Source organism: Pagrus pagrus, assembly GCF_965226575.1.
Source record: "Pagrus pagrus genome assembly, chromosome: 23".
Lineage (NCBI taxonomy): Eukaryota > Metazoa > Chordata > Actinopteri > Spariformes > Sparidae > Pagrus > Pagrus pagrus.
The window spans coordinates 24,823,191-24,844,537 of NC_140205.1; the positions used below are offsets into that span (position 1 = coordinate 24,823,191).

Genomic DNA, 21,347 nt, shown 5'->3' on the forward strand with positions numbered 1-21,347 from the left:
GTAAAGTAGAGCTGTCAAGATGTATGCAGTAGTTAATTATTGCATATCCTACTGTACCTATCACTCCTATTGTTTCTGATGTACAGGTGCATGAGAATGTCATGGGAGAGTTTATTAAGGCCTATGTCACTAGTAGTTAGCATATACCTTAAACACTTTAAGCTGAAAGCTAATGATTGTTATATAAGAGCAGCTGCATGCTGGTACGATAAACTGTATGTTATACATTCAATTTACGTATGATCCGATTAGTCGACTAATCGAAAAAATAGTCGGTGATTAGTCGACTATCAAAATAATCGTTTGTGGCAGCCCTAGTGTTACTGTTTTTTTTTAAAGACAGTAATTATTGATAATGGCATTGACATACTGTAATCATATTCTCACACTTTTGATCTGTCTCCCTTCAGGGACCAAAGCTCCTCTCAACAGCAGCAGCAAGAAGCACCAGGTTCCACAAGATCAAGGAGAGCCTTAGGAACAAGAGTAGCAGAGGCTGTCAAATGAGGTATCCTGCAGTGGAAATACACAGTGGAAATACACAGCACACAGTAGAAATATACAGTAGATTTACACATCACAGTAGAACAACACATCACAATAGAAATACTCAGTCGAAATACAGAGCAGACAATAGAAATACACAGCAGAAATACACATCACAGTAGAAATACAGAGCAGACAGTAGAAATACTCATCACAGTATAAATACAGAGCAAACAAGAGAAATACACAGTAGAAATACACAGCACAGAGTCGAAATACACTTTAGAGATACAGAGCAGACAATAGAAACACACAGTAGAAATACACATCACAGTAGAAATACACAGCACAGAGTACAAATACACTAGAAATACATAGCACACAGTTGAAATACACAGTAGAAATACACATCACAGTAGAAATACACAGTAGAAATACACAGCACAGAGTACAAATACACTAGAAATACATAGCACACAGTTGAAATACACAGTAGAAATACAGAGCCATCAATAGAAATACACAGTAGAAATACACAGTAGAAATACACAGCACACAGTAGAAATACACATCACAGTAGAACACATCACAATAGAAATACTCAGTCGAAATACAGAGCAGACAATAGAATTACACAGTAGAAATACACATCACAGTAGAAATACAGAGCAGACAGTAGAAATACACATCACGGTAGAAATACACATCACAATAGAAATACACAGTAGAAATACACATCAAAGTAGAAATACACATCACAATAGAAATACACAGTAGAAATACACAGCACACAATACAAATACACTAGAAATAAATAGCACACAGTTGAAATACACAGTAAAAATACAAAGCAGACAAGAGAAATACACAGTAGAAATACACAGCACACATTAGAAATACACAGTAGAAAGACACATCACAGTAAAAATACAGAGCAGACAATAGAAATACACAGTAGAAATACACAGTAGAAATAAACATCACAGTAGAAATGCACATCACAATAGAAATACACAGTAGAAATACACAGCACACAGTACAAATACATTAGAAATACACAGCACACAGTTGAAATACACAGTAGAAATACACATCACAATAGAAATACACAGTAGAAATACACAGCAGAGTCGAAATACACGTCACAATAGAAATATACAGTAGAAATACACATCACATTAGAAATACACAGTAGAAATACACAGCACAGAGTCGAAATACACAGTAGAAATACACAGCACAGAGTCGAAATACACTTTAGAAATACAGAGCAGACAATAGAAATACACAGTAGAAATACTCATCACAGTATAAATACGGAGCAAACAAGAGAAATACACAGTAGAAATACACAGCACACATTAGAAATACACAGTAGAAATACACAGCACAGAGTCGAAATACACTTTAGAAATACAGAGCAGACAATAGAAATACACAGTAGAAATACACATCACAGTAGAAATACACAGTAGAAATACACAGCACAGATTACAAATACACTAGAAATACTTAGCACACAGTTGAATTACACAGTAGAAATACAGAGCCAACGATAGAAATACACAGTAGAAATACACAGCACACAGTAGAAATACACAGTAGAAATACACAGCACAGAGTCGAAATACACTATAGAAATACAGAGCAGACAATAGAAATACACAGTAGAAATACACATCACAGTATAAATCCAGAGCAGACAATAGAAATACACAGTAGAAATACACATCACAGTATAAACACAGAGCAGACAATAGAAATACACAGTAGAAATACACATCACAGTAGCAATACAGAGCAGACAATAGAAATACGCAGTAGAAATACACATCATGGTAGAAATACACAGTAGAAATACACATCACAGAAGAAATACACATTACAATAGAAATACACAGTAGAAATACACAGCACAGAGTACAAATACACTAGAAATACTTAGCACACAGTTGAATTACACAGTAGAAATACAGAGCCAACGATAGAAATACACAGTAGAAATACACAGCACACAGTAGAAATACACAGTAGAAATACACAGCACAGAGTCGAAATACACTATAGAAATACAGAGCAGACAATAGAAATACACAGTAGAAATACACATCACAGTATAAATCCAGAGCAGACAATAGAAATACACAGTAGAAATACACATCACAGTATAAACACAGAGCAGACAATAGAAATACACAGTAGAAATACACATCACAGTAGCAATACAGAGCAGACAATAGAAATACGCAGTAGAAATACACATCATGGTAGAAATACACAGTAGAAATACACATCACAGAAGAAATACACATTACAATAGAAATACACAGTAGAAATACACATCACAGTAGAAATACACATCACAGGAGAAATACACAGTAGAAATACACAGCACACAGTCGAAATACACTTTAGAAATACAGAGCAGACAATAGAAATACACAGTAGAAATACACATCACAGTAGAAATACACAGTAGAAATACACAGCACAGAGTTGAAATACACTTTAGAAGTACAGAGCAGACAATAGAAATACACAGTAGAAATACACAGCACACAGTAGAAATACACAGTAGAAATACACAGCACAGAGTCGAAATACACTATAGAAATACAGAGCAGACAATAGAAATACACAGTAGAAATACACATCACAGTATAAATCCAGAGCAGACAATAGAAATACACAGTAGAAATACACATCACAGTATAAACACAGAGCAGACAATAGAAATACACAGTAGAAATACACATCACAGTAGCAATACAGAGCAGACAATAGAAATACACAGTAGAAATACACATCACGGTAGAAATACACATCACAATAGAAATACACAGTAGAAATACACATCACAGAAGAAATACACATCACAATAGAAATACACAGTAGAAATACACATCACAGTAGAAATACACATCACAGGAGAAATACACAGTAGAAATACACAGCACACAGTCGAAATACACAGTAGAAATACAGAGCAGACAATAGAAATACACAGTAGAAATACACATCACAGTAGAAATACACAGTAGAAATACACATCACAGAGTTGAAATACACTTTAGAAGTACAGAGCAGACAATAGAAATACACAGTAGAAATACACAGCACACAGTAGAAATACACAGTAGAAATACACAGCACAGTATAAATCCAGAGCAGACAATAGAAATACACAGTAGAAATACACATCACAGTATAAACACAGAGCAGACAATAGAAATACACAGTAGAAATACACATCACAGTAGCAATACAGAGCAGACAATAGAAATACACAGTAGAAATACACATCACGGTAGAAATACACATCACAATAGAAATACACAGTAGAAATACACATCACAGAAGAAATACACATCACAATAGAAATACACAGTAGAAATACACATCACAGTAGAAATACACATCACAGGAGAAATACACAGTAGAAATACACATCACAGGAGAAATACACAGTAGAAATACACAGCACACAGTCGAAATACACAGTAGAAATACAGAGCAGACAATAGAAATACACAGTAGAAATACACATCACAGTAGAAATACACAGTAGAAATACACAGCACAGAGTTGAAATACACTTTAGAAGTACAGAGCAGACAATAGAAATACACAGTAGAAATACACAGCACACAGTAGAAATACACAGTAGAAATACACAGCACAGAGTCGAAATACACTATAGAAATACAGAGCAGACAATAGAAATACACAGTAGAAATACACATCACAGTATAAATCCAGAGCAGACAATAGAAATACACAGTAGAAATACACATCACAGTATAAACACAGAGCAGACAATAGAAATACACAGTAGAAATACACATCACAGTAGCAATACAGAGCAGACAATAGGAATACACAGTAGAAATACACATCACAGTAGCAATACAGAGCAGACAATAGGAATACACAGTAGAAATACACATCACGGTAGAAATACACATCACAATAGAAATACACAGTAGAAATACACATCACAGTACAAATACAGATCAGATAATAGAAATACACAGTAGAAATACACAGTAGAAATTCACAGCACACAGTACAAATACAGATCAGATAATAGAAATACACATTAGAAATTCACAGCACACAGTGCAAATACACTAGAAATACATAGCACACAGTTGAAATACACAGAAGAAATACATAGCACACAGTTGGAATACACAGTAGAAATACACATCACAATAGAAATACACAGTAGAAATACACAGCACACAGTACAAATACACTAAAAATACATAGCACACAGTCGAAATACACAGTAGAAATACACATCACAATAGAAATACACAGTAGAAATACACAGCACATAGTACAAATACACTAGAAATACATAGCACACAGTCAAAATACAAAGTAGAAATACAGAGCCAGCAAGAGAAATACACAGTAGAAATGCAGAGCCAACAATAGAAATACACAGTAGAAATACATATCACAACACAGCACAGAGTTGAAATACACTTTAGAAATACAGAACAGACAATAGAAATACACAGTACAAATACACATCACAGTAGAAATACACAGTAGAAATACACAGCACACAGTCGAAATACACTTTAGAAATACAGAACAGACAATAGAAATACACAGTAGAAATACACATCACAGTAGAAACACACATCACAATAGAAATACACTGTAGAAGTTCACAGCACACAGTGCAAATACACAGTAGAAACACACAGCGCAGAGTCGAAATACACTTTAGAAATACAGAGCAGACTATAGAAGTACACAGTAGAAATACACAGCACACAGTCGAAATACACTTTAGAAATACAGAGCAGACAATAGAAATACACAGTAGAAATACACAGCACACAGTAGACATACACAGTAGAAATACACAGCACACAGTTGAAATGCACTAGAAATACATAGCACACAGTAGAAATACATTGTAGAAATACACATCACAAAGTCCAAATACACAGTAGAAATACACATCACAGTAGAAATACACAGTAGAAATATAGATCACAGTAGAAATACACATCACAATAGAAATACACAGTAGAAATACACAGCATAAAGTCGAAATACACTAGAAATACAGAGCAGGCAATAGAATTACACAGTAGAAATACACATCACAGTAGAAATACACATTACAATAGAAATACACAGTAGAAATACACAGCACACAGTAGAAATGCACTAGAAATACATAGCACACAGTAGAAATACATTGTAGAAATACACATCACAAAGTCCAAATACACAGTAGAAATACACATCACAGTAGAAATACACAGTAGAAATATAGATCACAGTAGAAATACACATCACAATAGAAATACACAGTAGAAATACACAGCATAAAGTCGAAATACACTAGAAATACAGAGCAGGCAATAGAATTACACAGTAGAAATACACATCACAGTAGAAATACACATTACAATAGAAATACACAGTAGAAATACACAGCACACAGTAGAAACATAGCACACAGTAGAAATACATTGTAGAAATACACATTACACAGTAGAAATACACAGTAGCTGTACATAGCACACAGCAGAAAAACACAGTAGAAATAAACATCAGTTCAAAAACACACGTCTCTCGCTCTGAAATGCTCAAAGTTGACAGAAGTGAGTTTTCACCATAAATGGATTAAGAACAAGTTAAACCATGTTTGCCATGATATTTATCCAAATTCAACTATTCCTGGCAAAGAAAAATCCTTGAAAACGGTCCGTGTATGGTCCGTGTCAGGCCCGTGCAGAGACCTTTGGAGGGGCAGGTGCTCAAGAAAATCCGACTGATAATTAAGATTCTGGATCCAGAGGGAGTCGAGCTCAGATGAGCATGGCGTCTCCGACGCAGGAACATCTGCATGTCCCTGACGTGTCCATTTTCCGTACCTGGGTCGGCCCTCAGCCGCTGTGGACAGCCTCCAATGCGCATCACAGTATTTATGAAGTATTCAGCTATTACCTTGGGGTTGCTGTTAGTTGTAGGCTATATGCCTCCATCCACATTATGTGCCGACAAAATCCGTCAATGCAGCTGTTAATAGCAATGCCATAGGGCTTTAGTTTATCATAAGAATCCATGTGCCATAAGGCGTTGGGGCCTCTGCAGGTGTATTGCCGGCGTCGGAGACGCCGTGCTCGCCGGAGCTCGACTCCCTCTGGATCCAGAATCTTAATTATCAGTCGGATTGTTTCTTGAGACACCACGAAACCCCTCTGAATGGCCCGCTGATGAATCCACCGATAACCCTGCAGTTGACCAGTTCCAGCCATTTCCCCCTCCACAAAAGCAGCGACTTCCTCCAAGTCCATCTAGTTCTTTCTCCGGAAAAGATGCATTTTCTTGCATATTCTTTTTAAAGTCATAATACTTATGATGATATGATACTGATGTGCCAAAAGATTAAGTATCTCCTTGTTTGTGAAACCTATCCTAAAGCCTACACCTCCACAAAATCCTCCACGGCCCTCATTTTACCAACTGTCTTCCTCTAAAACGACAGGTTAGAATATTATGACTTTTTTCTCATAAAATTATGACTTTATTCTCATAAATTACGACTTTATTCTCGTAATATTATGACTTTATTCTCGTATATTACGACTTTATTCTCGAAGTTTGTGATTTTTTTCCCCCTCAATGTGGCCCTAATACTCCGTCGTAGTTAATATACTTTATTAAAGTGCACTTAATTTGCACTTCTTTGGAAGTGAACTTAGATACACTCATTAAAAGTGTACTTCACTGTAAGTCTGTTTTAAATTGTTCTAAAATATACTTTTACAAAGTATACTTTATTTCAAAGTACTTACATTAGTCGAATAGTATTCATAAGATAAGTATGCTTATTTGAGTCATTTGTTAGTATACTTCATTAAAGTGCACTTAGTTTCACCTAATTGGAAGTGAATTTAGGTACACTTAAAAAAGTGCAAATGAAGTTGTTTGTTTTAAGCCGTACTTTTTCATAAAATGTATATTAAATAGTTCTAGCAGTGGTAATTTATTGTACTTATGAAAGGAGTAATTACTTAGCAATACACTTTCTACATATTACATGTATGTACTAGTACATTTGTTTTCATTTCATTAGCAGAGCAGAGGAAGAGGTTAGCCGTGCATGTGCATGTAATAAACGCACAAGCTTCTCCAGACCACGTAATGTCTCTCCTATTGTTTTACCAACTACTGTCTGGCAGCAAAGTGAAGTGAAGGGTGTTAGCCCTGAAGCTAACCGGCTCCAGCCCAGGAGGAAAACGTACTCCCCTGCGCTCTGCCACTACGGTCTTAGCCTACTGCACGGACGTAATTTGGGGGGGGGGACACAGGGGACATGTCCCCTGCACTTTTTCAAAAGGCCGTTTTGGTCCCCTGCAGTTTTTACTGTCCAAAAACAATGTCACGCTATGGTAAACAGAGACACGTCAAGCACTAGGACCAAGCGGAAAATGGCCGCTCAAGCTGAAGCCTGTTTCCCTTAGTTTAGACCGCCCACAAGCTCCTCGATTGGCTCTGCCGTGTCTTGTATGATTGGCCGTCCCCGCTGTCACTCCATCTTGCTTGCACACCGGTCTGCTAGTTGCCCAGGAGTCCTTATTGATCTGCCACTGTAAGTTGGGTGTTTGTTCTGCCTGGGTCACGTCAGCTAGAAGCATTGTAATATCAGAGGTTTCATTAACATTAACGTTTGAATCGGTGTCCATGTGCGTATGTGCGTGCGTGCGTGTGTGTGTATGTGTTTGGTAATTAGGCGCAGCCAGGATGTCTAAAAAAAGAAAAGTGGACATTAGAGACTTCTTTAGAAGTCAAAGTTTAAGTTACTCAAAGAAATGTGTTACACCCATCCTGCAAAACCTTCACTGACTACTTACACTGAATTATGGACATTTTATTCAATTTCTCCCCACCTGTGATATTCCTGCCAGTTTGACCTGCCCACCACTGGGTGGTGCTATGTAAATGAGGTCTGTTTACCATATTCCAAAAATAAGTGTAAAATTGGTGGTACTGAGTTGGAGTGAAGTTGACTAACAAGGTGAAACACAGAATTGGGTGATAATGTTTTGCTACATGCTTTACAACCAGTCAAACCAAAAAAGGGAACAGTTAACTTAAAAGTAGCAATAGAAAACTAGAAGAACTACTAGAAAACACAGTGAACTGAAAGAGTTTTATTAAAAATACTTGTGTCCCCCCCACCTCTGAAATCAAAATTTCGTCCTTGGCCTACTGTACATGTTAACCGGTCGTCTAGCTGCTTAGTTTATGACTTTAATTTAAACTACTTCCAAGAAATAACGGACCTGAAGCAACCAACCTGAAGCTTATGTATGAAAGCTATTCATGTCTGCAAAGAGTCAAAAGTAGAGGAAAAGATTGATTAATTGATTGATTGATTGATTGATTGATAGATAAAATCTAAATAAATAAATGTATACATGATATACGCCTCTCACTGCTAGATATGACCATGGTTGGATAATTGCACAGTACGTGTGAGCACATCTTTGTAATATAAAGATAAAATGCTGTGTAGCATTAATAAAAAAAAATTGCCTGTAAATGCGGTAATGGCACAGAGACTGGAATTTCAAGGACTTACACACTTGTTCAGCACACTATGTTTATGCTGTGATTCATAGTTATAACTAGGGCCCGACCGATTTATCGGCGAGCCAATTAAATCGGCCGATTATAGCCTGTTTGAGACTAATCGGTAATCGGCCAAAACTCGCCGATTGTCGCCGATATTTTCAGAATTAAAATGCAGGGATTAAGACTTGGTTTTACTTTGAAAATGTTCCCCCATTTGAAAAGCTCCCCCGACATTAGGCTATTTATCCTGTAGAGGGCGCACCGACCTCATGACAAACTCCATCCACTGTCCACTATCCACTAACCACCTCAGAGCACAGCAGAGTGACTGATCTGGAGCAGGCAGCGGCAGGGACGCACGGAGGAGATTGGTCCGCCTCAACGGTAAATAAACAAGTTTGTGAAATAAACAATAAGTCAACAAGTTTCAATTCAACCCACTTCACGATGTTCCCCGCTGTGTTGGTCTCGATCACGCCGAGTTAACGTTTAAGCACTAGGGGAGAGTGGGGTAAAGTGAGACATTTTTTACATTTGCCCCCCTCTAAGTGAGCTAAAACGATATGAGTAAAATTGACACATTTCCAATTAATTCAGGGTGTTTCCTAGTGATAGAAATTATCATAATGTATTCAGAACGAAGGGCAGAGAAAATATGATTGTTTTTAAAAAAGTTGTCTTGTGTCTCACTTTACCCCAGCTTAGGGGTAAACTGAGACAGACCAGAGAAATCAAGGGGGTAAAGTGAACCACTTACTTTTTCCACTGTGAAACTACCATAACAACACTTGTTGTAGCAGTTAGAATCCTGACAGCTAGCTTGACAACCACACATTCCAGAACTAATGTCAGACCAGTAATAGAATCATGGTGATTGGTCATTTAAGCATATTTTTTCTGAACACTTGAAAGTAACTCTGAACTAGAGCCCGACCGATATATCGGCTGGCCGATATTATCGGCCGATATTAGGCATTTTCCAAACTATCGATATCGGCATTTATAATGGCCGATAAATTAATATTTAAAAAATAAAATAAAAACGGATGAAACACCCTTCAACCATGTTAGTGTTGGCATTGCATAGTTTTTCCACCAGAGGACACTCTACAACATCCCTGTTGGCAACACTCGTGTTTAGAACGCCACAAACCCTACAACCAGCTGATCCAGCCAGAGTCGGGCAGAGTGAACCAGGTATCCACGACTGAGATCATCGTTGAAGTGTGTTCATTGTAAGATGGCAATTGTCACGAGAAATACATTGCTTGATTAACAATTAAAAGAACAACCCCCTCAGTTCTCTTAACTATGACAAAATTTGTGACTACCATGTCCAGTTTTGCTGCTGTTACGCGTAAGCCGAGAGTGAAACTGACTTAGCTAGTTACTCTGTACTGTTGTGACAATAAAACAAACAAGTTTATTTTTAAACTGCATTATCATATTATTTCAGTGAGGACTCATAAATAACTACAAATAACTACTGTAACGGAAATCTGATTATGTTTCTGTTACGTGTTTCTGGATTTATCTTTTTTATATATATATCGGCCGATATATCGGAATATCGGATTTTTAAATCACCAAATATTTGTATCGGTATCGGCCTTAAAAATCCTTTATCGGTCGGGCTCTACTCTGAACAAAATCAAATACAACATAATATAATTCAAAATGTTTCAATTAACATTCAAATGACAGATAGAACCGGTCTGGGGGTCAGAACACACCCAGGTAAAAAAAACCTATACTTTAATTATACTTTTACAGACTGTACTAAGTACACATTTAGTATGCGGTATGCTTTTTTTGTCGCCTTTATGTGTAATTAAGTGTGCTCAAGTAGTAATTAAGTACTACTTAAGTACACTTAAAGTGTAAATAGTATGTTAAATTGGAACAACTTTTTACAAACTTTAAGTGTACTAAAGTACACCCACCACCTGATTTGAAATACACTTGCAGTACAATTATATAAGACCACCAGTATGTTAAAAATATACTTAAAAGGCTTTAAAATTGAATTGATAGTTGTGTAGGATTGTAATTTTAATTGATCATTTGTTTATTTCTTTTATTTATCAATTTTTTGTTATTGATTGGTAATAATTCATAGGAAATTAGAAAATGAACATTATTTATGCAGACAGTGTGGAGCTCATCTGACCTGCCTTTAGGTCAGGTTTTTTGGTGACATCATTAGCTTGTGTTTTGCAATTATGGGATTCTTGTCAGTGGCCAATCGGACATTAAAAGCTGCAATATTAAAGAACAAGAATCACCCATAATTGCAGCAACAACCATTCAGTCCATTTTTCAGTCCAAGTATTGTTTTGACGGCTACCGAGAGTCAAGACCAGAGTGTATCGTGACAAGACAAAGTGTTTGAGGGATTGAGTCAAGACTGTGAACACCAGGACAAAGACCAGTGCAAGCTCCACATTGCATGACACAGATAAAACATGGAACATGCAAACCATATACAGGGCTTGAGTCTGCGACCATAATGGTACATTACTGATGATTATTTATCAAACCACCGATGGTCATCCCCACAACAGAACCTAACAAGTAGTCAAATAAACAGGTAGTCAAATAAAATCTGGGTCTTGAATGAACTCCCTGTGCGTATATAATTTGCATGCCAACAAAGCATAATGTATAAAATTGTTATAAATCTCAGGATTTATAGAGAAGAAACTCCTTTATGAAAAGAAAATATACATATATTAATATACAACTGAAGAGTGAAATCAAATGTCTTGTGTTATTAAATAATGTAACAAGAAAGAAACTGTACCTTTGGAGGAACTGTTGAGCGTTGTCCCACTGGGTAGTGTATGTTGCAACAGTAGTTACTCCCAAACAGCAGGCAGGATGGCTCATAAAGGATGGAGCAGGGCTGGGAATCCTCACAGAGGCCGTAGAGGGGGTCCTCACAAAGGATGGAGCAGGGCAGCGGGGCCTCACAGAGGATGAAGTTGGGCTTGGGGTCTTCACAGGGGACAGAGGAGAAGGAGAAGGTCTGGGAGTCCTTCTAGCCACTAAATTCGGCTTTACTGAGGCCAACTGTGCTCCACCAAATCGTGATTTAGTGAACTGGAAAGAGAAACAATAATGATGAGTTACTTTTATGATGCAACGCATACAAACAATTCATACAAGACATTAACTACCGCAACAGTATTCACCATAGCTAAACTTGGAGGGGGCGCAGGAAAGACTGCTGGGCTGCATTATCAGTTGCATCAAGGGCTGAGACTGAGACCACAGGCTGGACATCAGCAGGAGACTGAGTGGCAGGCTGCTAAAACAACAGCATTATGACATGTGCTGTAACAGCAACAGCATAACAGCAATGTAAACAGACATGCAAGATGCAATTTTTCTAAAGCTCACCTTAACAGTGTGAAATCCACAACTAGAGGCGATGAACCCTCTAAAGAGGGTGGTCTGTCCACGGGCCTGCATGGGGCATTTCTCAATCTGAAACAATCAGAATTGTATTCAGCCTGGAGTGAGACACTCAGTGTACAGTCCGTGTTCAGATTAATACAATCTGCACCATCAGAATGACTATTTCTCATCTAGTGATATGCATGGTCATGAGTAATAGGTGGATATTTTGCTGTACTTTACCTTCTGGGAGAGATCATGCCATTTGCGCTGCCTCGGGGCTGGTCTGTTGCCTCCTCCGGCAGGCCAAACCCCAGAGCTGGCGAATGTCCTCAGTCTCACCATCCACCTCCCCTACTCCCATTGCTTTGTGGCTCTTTGGTTTAGTGCTCATCTGAAGACAACATGGAAATAATAACAGTGGTTACAACTATAAATCACAGCACAGACATAGTGTGCTGAACAAGTGTGTAGGTCCTGTGAAATTCCAATCTCTGTGCAATTACCATATTTACAGGCTATATTTTTTTATTAATGCTACACAGCATTTTATCTTTATATTACAAAGATGTGCTCACTTCTGTGCAATTATCCAACTGTGGTCAGTGAGATGCGTATATCATGATACATTTATTTATTTTGATTTTATTTATCAATTAATCAATCTTTTCCTCTACTTTTGACTCTTGAGCTGCTATTACAAGTTACTGGTGTAGGATCAATAGAGGTCACCTTATTTTGTCGTTTTTGCATTCAGATACTGTACTGACATGACTATACTGTATCTGCAGACATGAACAGCTTTCATACATAAGCTTCAGGTTGGCTGATAAGGTCCGTTATTTCTTGGAAGTAGTTTAAATCAAAATCATAAACTAAGCAGCTAGACGACCGGTTAAGATGTAGGCTAAACCAGTAGACTGTACAAGTGTACTAAGCAAAACAACTTAACACTGAATGTGAACAGGTAAACATGTGCTGACCTATGGTCCGGGACCGGACGGGAGAGCGCAGGGGAGTCCGTTTTCCTCCTGGGCTAGCTTCAGGGCTAACACCCTTCACTTCACTTTGCTGCCAGACAGCAGTTGGTAAAACAATAGGAGAGACGTTACGTGGTCTGGAGAAGCTTGTGCGTTTATTTGGCCACATACTGAACTGCACATGCACGGCTAACCTCTTTCACTGCTCCGCTAATGTCTGCTCCAACCTCACCTGCTGCTCCCTCCACTACACACAGACTCTATACACACACACACACACACACACACACACAGACTCTACACACACACACACACGCAATGCTCCTCTTCATCATGTAATATTACACTGTGCTACTGAAGCACATACACACAGGCGTAACGCTGCCGCTACCAAGAGCAGTAATAATAGGTTTTTTTTTATTTTTGTTTTTTATTTATTTATTTATTTATTTTATTGAACAATTTCAGTGTACAAAAATACAAGGTATACAATAACACACAGCACATAGGTGACAAACAGTAAATAAAACAAAGACAGTACAAATATATATATCTATATAAAATACTAATAATAAATAAATACATAAAATAAAAAAGAATAATACATAAATAATAATAAAATAAATAAATAAATAAATTAATTAATAAATAATAAATAAATAGTTCAAGCAGGGGTTTCAGGAAAAAACTTTTCATAATGACTCAGTAAGGTATTACTTTTTTTGTTATTTAACAAAATCAGGGATTTGAGCAAAGAGCTCAGTTCCAGGAGAAAAGGAGCAAATTTAGGTAACGATTTTGCAAACTTTTGTTTGTGAATGAAAAATTTTGCATATAGAATAACAAAGTTCATCAAGTGTTCAAGAGCATTGTCTTTTGGGTTAACATAGTAGCAAATAACATCTTTAAGGGTAAGAGTGTAGACAGAATTGGCAGCATCAAAAAAGTGAGATTCAAGATCACTCCAAAACCTTTTAGACATATCACAATAAAAAAACAGATGTGAAATTGTTTCCGTATTATGATTACAAAAAGTACAGGAATCATCAACATCTATAAATTTAGCAATAATACTACTAACTGGGTATATCTTATGCAGTATTTTAAAATGCACTTCTTTAGCTTTGTTAGATATGCAATATTTGTGGGGTAGAAGCCAAGCTTTTCTCCAATTTATGTTCTCTATTTGGGACCTCCAGTAAAACTTGCCTCTAGGCACAACTCTGTTCATTCTTTGAAAACACTGGCGAATATGTTTATTATTACACTTTCTATCTGTTAGTTCTATTCCACTCAACATCAGTACAGGTTGCCTTTTTTTATAGTCACTGTAAGTCAAATGGCTTTTTATAAGTTGAATTAACTCTATTGGTATAGCACGAGTTACAGATATAAATTCTCTGGAGGGAACAGGAAAACTGTGTACAGACATAAAACGTTCATAAGACAAAATATTACCAGCATTATCAAAAAGATCGAGGATATGGATGATACCTCTTTCAAACCATTTTGGCAAGAATAATGATTTGTTTGTTGTTTATGAGAATATTGCTATTGTTCCAGAGAAAAGCTTTGTGGGGTGAGAAATTGTGGACAAAAGCCAGCTTCCACGCTAGAAGGGTTTGTTGATGAAATTTTGATAGTTTGAATGGTAATCTATTAGGTAAATAATTACATTTTAAAAGAAAGGAAAGACCTCCAATTTTATTAAAGATGTGGTTTGGGATGAAAAACCAGATAGAGTCAGGGTTTCTGAGACACTTTCTCAACCAGTTAACCTTAAAGGTATTGACAGTGTCACTAAAATCTAGGACTTCAAGACCTCCTTCTGCCTTACTGTTGGAGAGTACACATTTCTTAAGTTTATGCGATTTATTTTTCCAGATGAAATCTAAGAAAATTTTATTGATTTGTGTGGTTGTTGGTTCACTTACAAATAGGGACAATGCTGGATATACGAAGCGAGACAAGCCTTCTGCTTTGGAGAGAAGAACTCTACCTAGGACAGACAAGTCCCTTTGAAGCCAAAAGTTAAAAATAGATTTGGTCTTTTTTAGTCTGTTTGAGAAATTTAAATGTTGCCTAGCTGTAAGATCTTTAGTTATGAATATTCCTAAATATTTGATAGAAGTCTTTACTGGGATATTTTCAATAGTAGAATCACTGAAATCATGCAAAGACAAAATTTCACATTTGGACACATTAAGTCTTAGACCTGAAGCGTTAGAAAATTGGTTAGCAGTAATAATAGGTTAACTTACAGTAGCTGTAAGACTGACGTTAGCTAACGTTAACGTTTGTTATCTGGCTAGCTATGATGACTGAAGTTGCTGAATCACGTCATGACTCGCCAACGAAATCATAAAATTAGCCGGTGTGACGAATGGAAGTATAAAATGTATGACCATTCGATCAGAAAATAAAAACACTGAATGTACTTACTGTGAATCAGAAGTAGGCTTGGGCTTGCTTCGCTTCGCGACGCAGACTTTAGCGGGTCAATGTCATTCAACAGCAACGTGACCAGAATGAAGCGCCGTGAATGGTGGCGCTCAAGGAGGCGGAGCTGAGCGCAATGCGCTGATTGGACGGCAAAGATGCAAACGTTGCTATTTGAATTAGGCGCCTTGCTTTCCAAACAATATTTGAAAAAAATCCCTGCTCAGATTGACTATAATGTACTGTAACAATGTGTTTTTTCCATAGGCTAAATAAACTTATATCTTTCTGACAATCAAGTATTTGTGCATTAATGTAAGTCTGTTTTAAAATATGGTTTTACTAAGTATATTTTATTTCAAAGTACTTATAGTAGTATATTAGTATTCATAATAAAAGCATACTGATTTCAAGTCTTTTGTAATACACAGTTAGTATGCTTTATTAAAGTGCACTTTAGTTTCACTTAATTGGAAATGAATTTAGGTACACTTAAAAAAGTGCAAATGAAGTTGAGTTTGTTTTAAGCCGTACTTCTTCATAAAATGTATATTAAATAGTTCTAACAGTGGTAATTTAGTGTAGTACTTATAAAAGGCGTAATTACTTAGCAATACACTTTCTACATATTGCATGTATGTGCTAGTTTGTTTGTTTTCATTTCATTCCCAGTTATCTATTAAAGTACATTTTTAATAAGTGTGCCTAAGTTCACTTCCAATGATGTTAAATTTAAGGGCACTTTAATAAAGTATACTAACTATATATTACAAACAAGTATGCTTTTAATAAAAATACTAATCTACTACTATAAGTGCTTTGAAATAAAGTACACTTTGTAAAAGTATATTTTAGAACAATTTAAAATAGACTTACAGTGAAGTACACTTTTAATAAGTGTACTTAAGTTCACTTCCAAAGAAGTGCAAATTAAGTGCACTTTAATAAAGTATATTAACCATATATTACAAATGACTCAAAAATAAGTACACTTTTAATGAGAAAACTAATCTACAACTATAAGTGCTTTGAAATAAAATATACTTTGTAAAAGTATACTTTAGAACAATTTACAATAGACTTACAATAAAGTACACTTTTAATAAGTATACCTAAGTTCACTTCCAAAGAAGTGCAAATTAAGTGCACTTTAATAAAGTATATTAACCATATATTACAAATGACTCAAAATAAGTACACTTTTAATGAGAAAACTAATCTACAACTATAAGTGCTTTGAAATAAAATATACTTTGTAAAAGTATACTTTAGAACAATTTACAATAGACTTACAATAAAGTACACTTTTAATAAGTATACCTAAGTTCACTTCCAAAGAAGTGCAATTTAAGTGCACTTTAATAAAGTATATTAACCGTACATTACAAATGACTCAAAAATAAGTACACTTTTAATAAGAATACTTATCTACTACTAAAGTGCTTTGAAATAAAGTATACTTTGTAAAAGTATAACCAGTATATACAATGTTTATGACATTAAAAATAAAACATTTGTAATGTAATAGTACATTAAAATATGTTTAAGACTAAACTTAAATTGTGCGACAGTGTCTCACTTTACCCCACAGCATTTGTCTCACATTACCCCACCACCACCATTTTAGAAAAAACAACCTCTCTTAGCAATTAAGACTAATCTTCAGCTAGCATCATCACATGGTTTTATATGTTGGTAGTTCATCAACATGTATGACATAAATTTTTCTACCTGAATCAATTTGCTTTGGCACAACAGTTGATTAAGTTGACAGCAGACGGCGAGTAGGCGAGTAGTTGAAAACACTGTTCTGGTCCGAGTTTGATTCATGATAAATCCGTGGTATATTACTGAGATGATCAGTCAGTCTTCCTGTCGGCGTGAAGAGCAGTAGCCTACAGTATATCGAGTGTTCCTGATTTTTTTTTTTTTTTGACTCAGCAATAAAAAGGATTTGAAATTATTCTTCTGCCTTTAATTCTTTGTAGAAGTGTCTGAAAGGCTCAAAAGCAGCCATTTGTTTAAAAAAAAAAAACTAAATATGTAGATATATTACTTAAATTAATAAAATTTTAAAACTTTATAAAAAAAAAAAATAATCGTCCGATTAATCGGTTATCAGATTTTTTCCCCCCTAATAATCGGTATTGGCATCGGCCCCAAAAAATCCATATCGGTCGGGCCCTAGTTCTAACCACTGTTATTATTTCTATGTTGTCCTCAGATGAGCACTAAACCAAAGAGCCACAAGGCAATGTGAGAGGGTGAGTGGATGGTGAGACTGAGGACATTCACCAGCTCTGGGGTTTGGCCTGCTGGAGGACGCAACAGACCAGCCCCGAGGCAGCGCTAATGGCATGATCTCTACCAGACGGTAAAGTACATCAAAATATCCACCTATTACTCATGACCATTGTTTTGAGTTACATGTAGTCTATTTAAAAGCTTCTGTGATTTCTATAGCAGCTAGATCACACGGAAACTGACCACCAGTAATTACTAAATACATGTTGGACTATTTACTGGTAGCAGTATTGGTATACCATACTGATAACATTTCTCAGTTTCCAGAGGGGTATTCCAGAAAGCAGGTTATGTGAAAACTTAAGTGAACCCTGAAATGAGGGAAACTCTGTTTTTTTTTGTTTTTTTCGTAAAGAGAGGTATCTTAAACTCTGTGTCAGTCACCATGGTAACTGACTCTGGGAACCTAACGTGCTCGCTTAGCAGGTTTACTTGAAGAAACCCTGAGTCTGACGGAGCTGTCTGACAGGGCCTGTCCTTTCCTTCTCAACAGCATCATGTTGAAGCAGAAATAATTCACATAGTTTTACAACAGGGGGATTATTTAGATTCGTTTAGATTAGCTCCCATTCCCTGAGCCGAACGGTACCACTTCTCATCAGTCCGTCATTTATCTGAACAATATTCTCAGTCTGGCTGCACATGGAATATCAGACTACACGTCACCGCTGACGTGCTCTCAGATCTTGACCTCTTCATTTTTATCACTTTGCAGGTTAATCAATCACCTTCCAGCAGTCAGAAAAAGAGGAATCATTCACATTTCATTTGGCTTTCTTTTTTTCCCACAGATAGCTACAAAACCCATCAGCCTGCATTGCCTCCAACAACGCAATTTCAAAGTACATGTTTCTAATTTGCTGCCGCATTTAGGATAATATTAAATAACTTCAAGTACTATCTGTAGATAAAAGTGTGTGTCTGCCTCTTGGTGTCCTGGGGGTGAGTGACGCCCTCAGCCTCTGGCTACCCAGCGACCTGACTCAGGACCAGCTCCTCTGCCTCTGTCAGACGTGCCTTCTTCCACATGTTCATTTACTCAGCGGGATGTGTGTTAATCAGTAGGTATCTGTTGGTGGTAAAAGCTGCTACAAGCTGAAATATCCACTGAATTAACTCACAAGACTGTTTTTATAGCCTAAACTCAGAGTTTCACTTCACAGATTAAGTCAACTCAGAGTTCAGGGTTAGGCTTCGAGTTTGTTGAACCTCCTTTCTGGAATACCCCTTTGATGTACTGTTCAAAATAATATGATTATGCTGCGTGACTTACATTATCTCTTGTCTATTTGGTCAACAGACGCTGTTCTTCTGGAGTTTCCACAGACAAGTGTCTCTGATGTGTGCGCGGCCATCAGACGGAAGTGTAACAATGAGCAGTTCAGCCGAAAAAAAAGGAACATAATGTGTGGTGTGTGTTTCTGTATGGTGGGAGGGGTTAGGCGTGCAATAATAAGGAATATTGTTTTTCATTGTTCACTATTTCTCAGTGTTCTATAAAGTTTATGTGTAATGTTTAGGTCTTGCTGACTGAAATGGACCTATTTCTACAAGGTGTACTAAAGTACCAATAATTAAAAATGTTTAAAAGCCATAATGTAAATGTTCATACATTTGTTGTATAAATGTTAAGAGATAGTAAAAGTTTTTTGTATTTACAATGTATTATTCTAATATGGTAGAAATAGATTAAAGTCTATTTTTTCACCTGGAAGTAGTCCCACAAGTTTCACTTTCACAGCCTTTAGTATGCTGGTAATACATTTGCAAACATGTGCAAGGTAGAAAGTAACATAGCAAAGTAAAGAGAAAGTATATTGACTATTATGCAAAGTATGCTTTTTTAGTAATTGGAATAAGCCAAACATATAATTAAGCATATTAGCACAGTAAGAATATATTAAAAGTATAAAGCTTATATATTTTTGAGACACTAACAAATCATTTTTAATGTACTTATAATACAAACAAAGTACTAGTATAGTACAGGTGTAACTTTAATTTGACTAATTAAGCATATATAAAGCCATATGCTTAAAGTAAACAAAATATACTTTAAGTTGTTCCACTTTAGCACATAAAAGTACACTAAATACACTTCAAGTTGAGCTTTTCTACAATTACTTACAATTAAAATATATTTAGTACAAAATTAGTTGTTCCAAAATAGCATGCTTCAAGTTAACTAATCATGAACACACTTGAAGTATAATGATGATTAGTGTGGCTTCAAGTACACAGAAGTATGCTAAATTTTAGTACATTTAGCACATTTATTTTTCAGCTGGGATAACAATAACGGAAAATGTAAATTAGATTCATTCTTTCCGTACTGTTTTCCTTGTTTATTATATTTTCCGTTTTGGGCTGAAAATAGGAAAACATACGCCAGTTTTCAATGTTTGGTGCATACAGAAAAGCGAAATGTTGACATGTTTTTTCGTTTGCCACATTAAATGGAATAATTGAATGATCAGATGATACACGGACCTTTTTGCACCCTCGCAGTAGCATAAGCTGTATTTGACTGAAAAAAGGTCTTTCACTGAAGTTTCCTAGCCTGAACTGGTTGAATTTGGATCTATTTCATGGCAAACAAGGTTTTACCTGTCCTTTATTTCACTAAGGCTGAAAACTGGCTTATGTCAATTTTGAGCCTTTCAGAGCGAGAGAAGCGTCTTTTTTTGCACTGTGCAGTAGCATAAGTTGTATTTGACTGAAAAAAGGTTTTTCAAGCAATTTCCTAGCCTGGACTTCCTGAATTTGGATGGCAAACATGGTCTCACCTGTCCTTTAATTCATTAAGGGTGAAAATTGGCTCATGTCAAATATGGTTTCACTTGTACTTTTTGCCAGTTACATTATGCAGCCCTGTGACTATTAGCCGACCCCAAGCGTTTTCATTTGTGTGTGTGTGTGTGTGTGTGTGTGTGTTTGTGTGTGTGAGAGAGTGTGTGTGTGTGAAGCTGTTGAAGCTGCTGATCTTTTAAAGTGTAACTAAACCCCAATTGGGTATGAAGTAGTGTTGGTGATTGATTCTGGTCCAACTCTTGACGTTTTAGTCAATGTATTTCAATTTGGCAGATTTTGTTGTAAAAATGTAAGAGTGACTGCCTTCTATAGGTT

The 21,347-nt window shown here is 36.4% G+C and overlaps 2 long non-coding RNA genes across 3 annotated transcripts; one reads left to right on the forward strand and one right to left on the reverse strand.

Annotated features, from left to right (window-relative positions):
• Positions 1-418: 418 nt before the first annotated feature.
• On the forward strand, positions 419-19,660 carry LOC311252429. The gene is made up of 3 exons (XR_014621529.1): positions 419-508; positions 18,142-18,291; positions 19,522-19,660. It is a non-coding gene; the product is annotated as an uncharacterized lncRNA (long non-coding RNA).
• On the reverse strand, positions 11,500-12,531 carry LOC311252345. 2 transcript variants are annotated; one of them, XR_014621516.1, is made up of 4 exons: positions 12,502-12,531; positions 12,294-12,406; positions 11,903-12,201; positions 11,500-11,666 (listed from the first exon to the last, which is right to left on the reverse strand). It is a non-coding gene; the product is annotated as an uncharacterized lncRNA (long non-coding RNA). The 2 variants fall into 2 exon arrangements; XR_014621517.1 differs by lacking the exon at positions 12,502-12,531 and having other exon boundaries at positions 12,294-12,478.
• Positions 19,661-21,347: the final 1,687 nt, after the last annotated feature.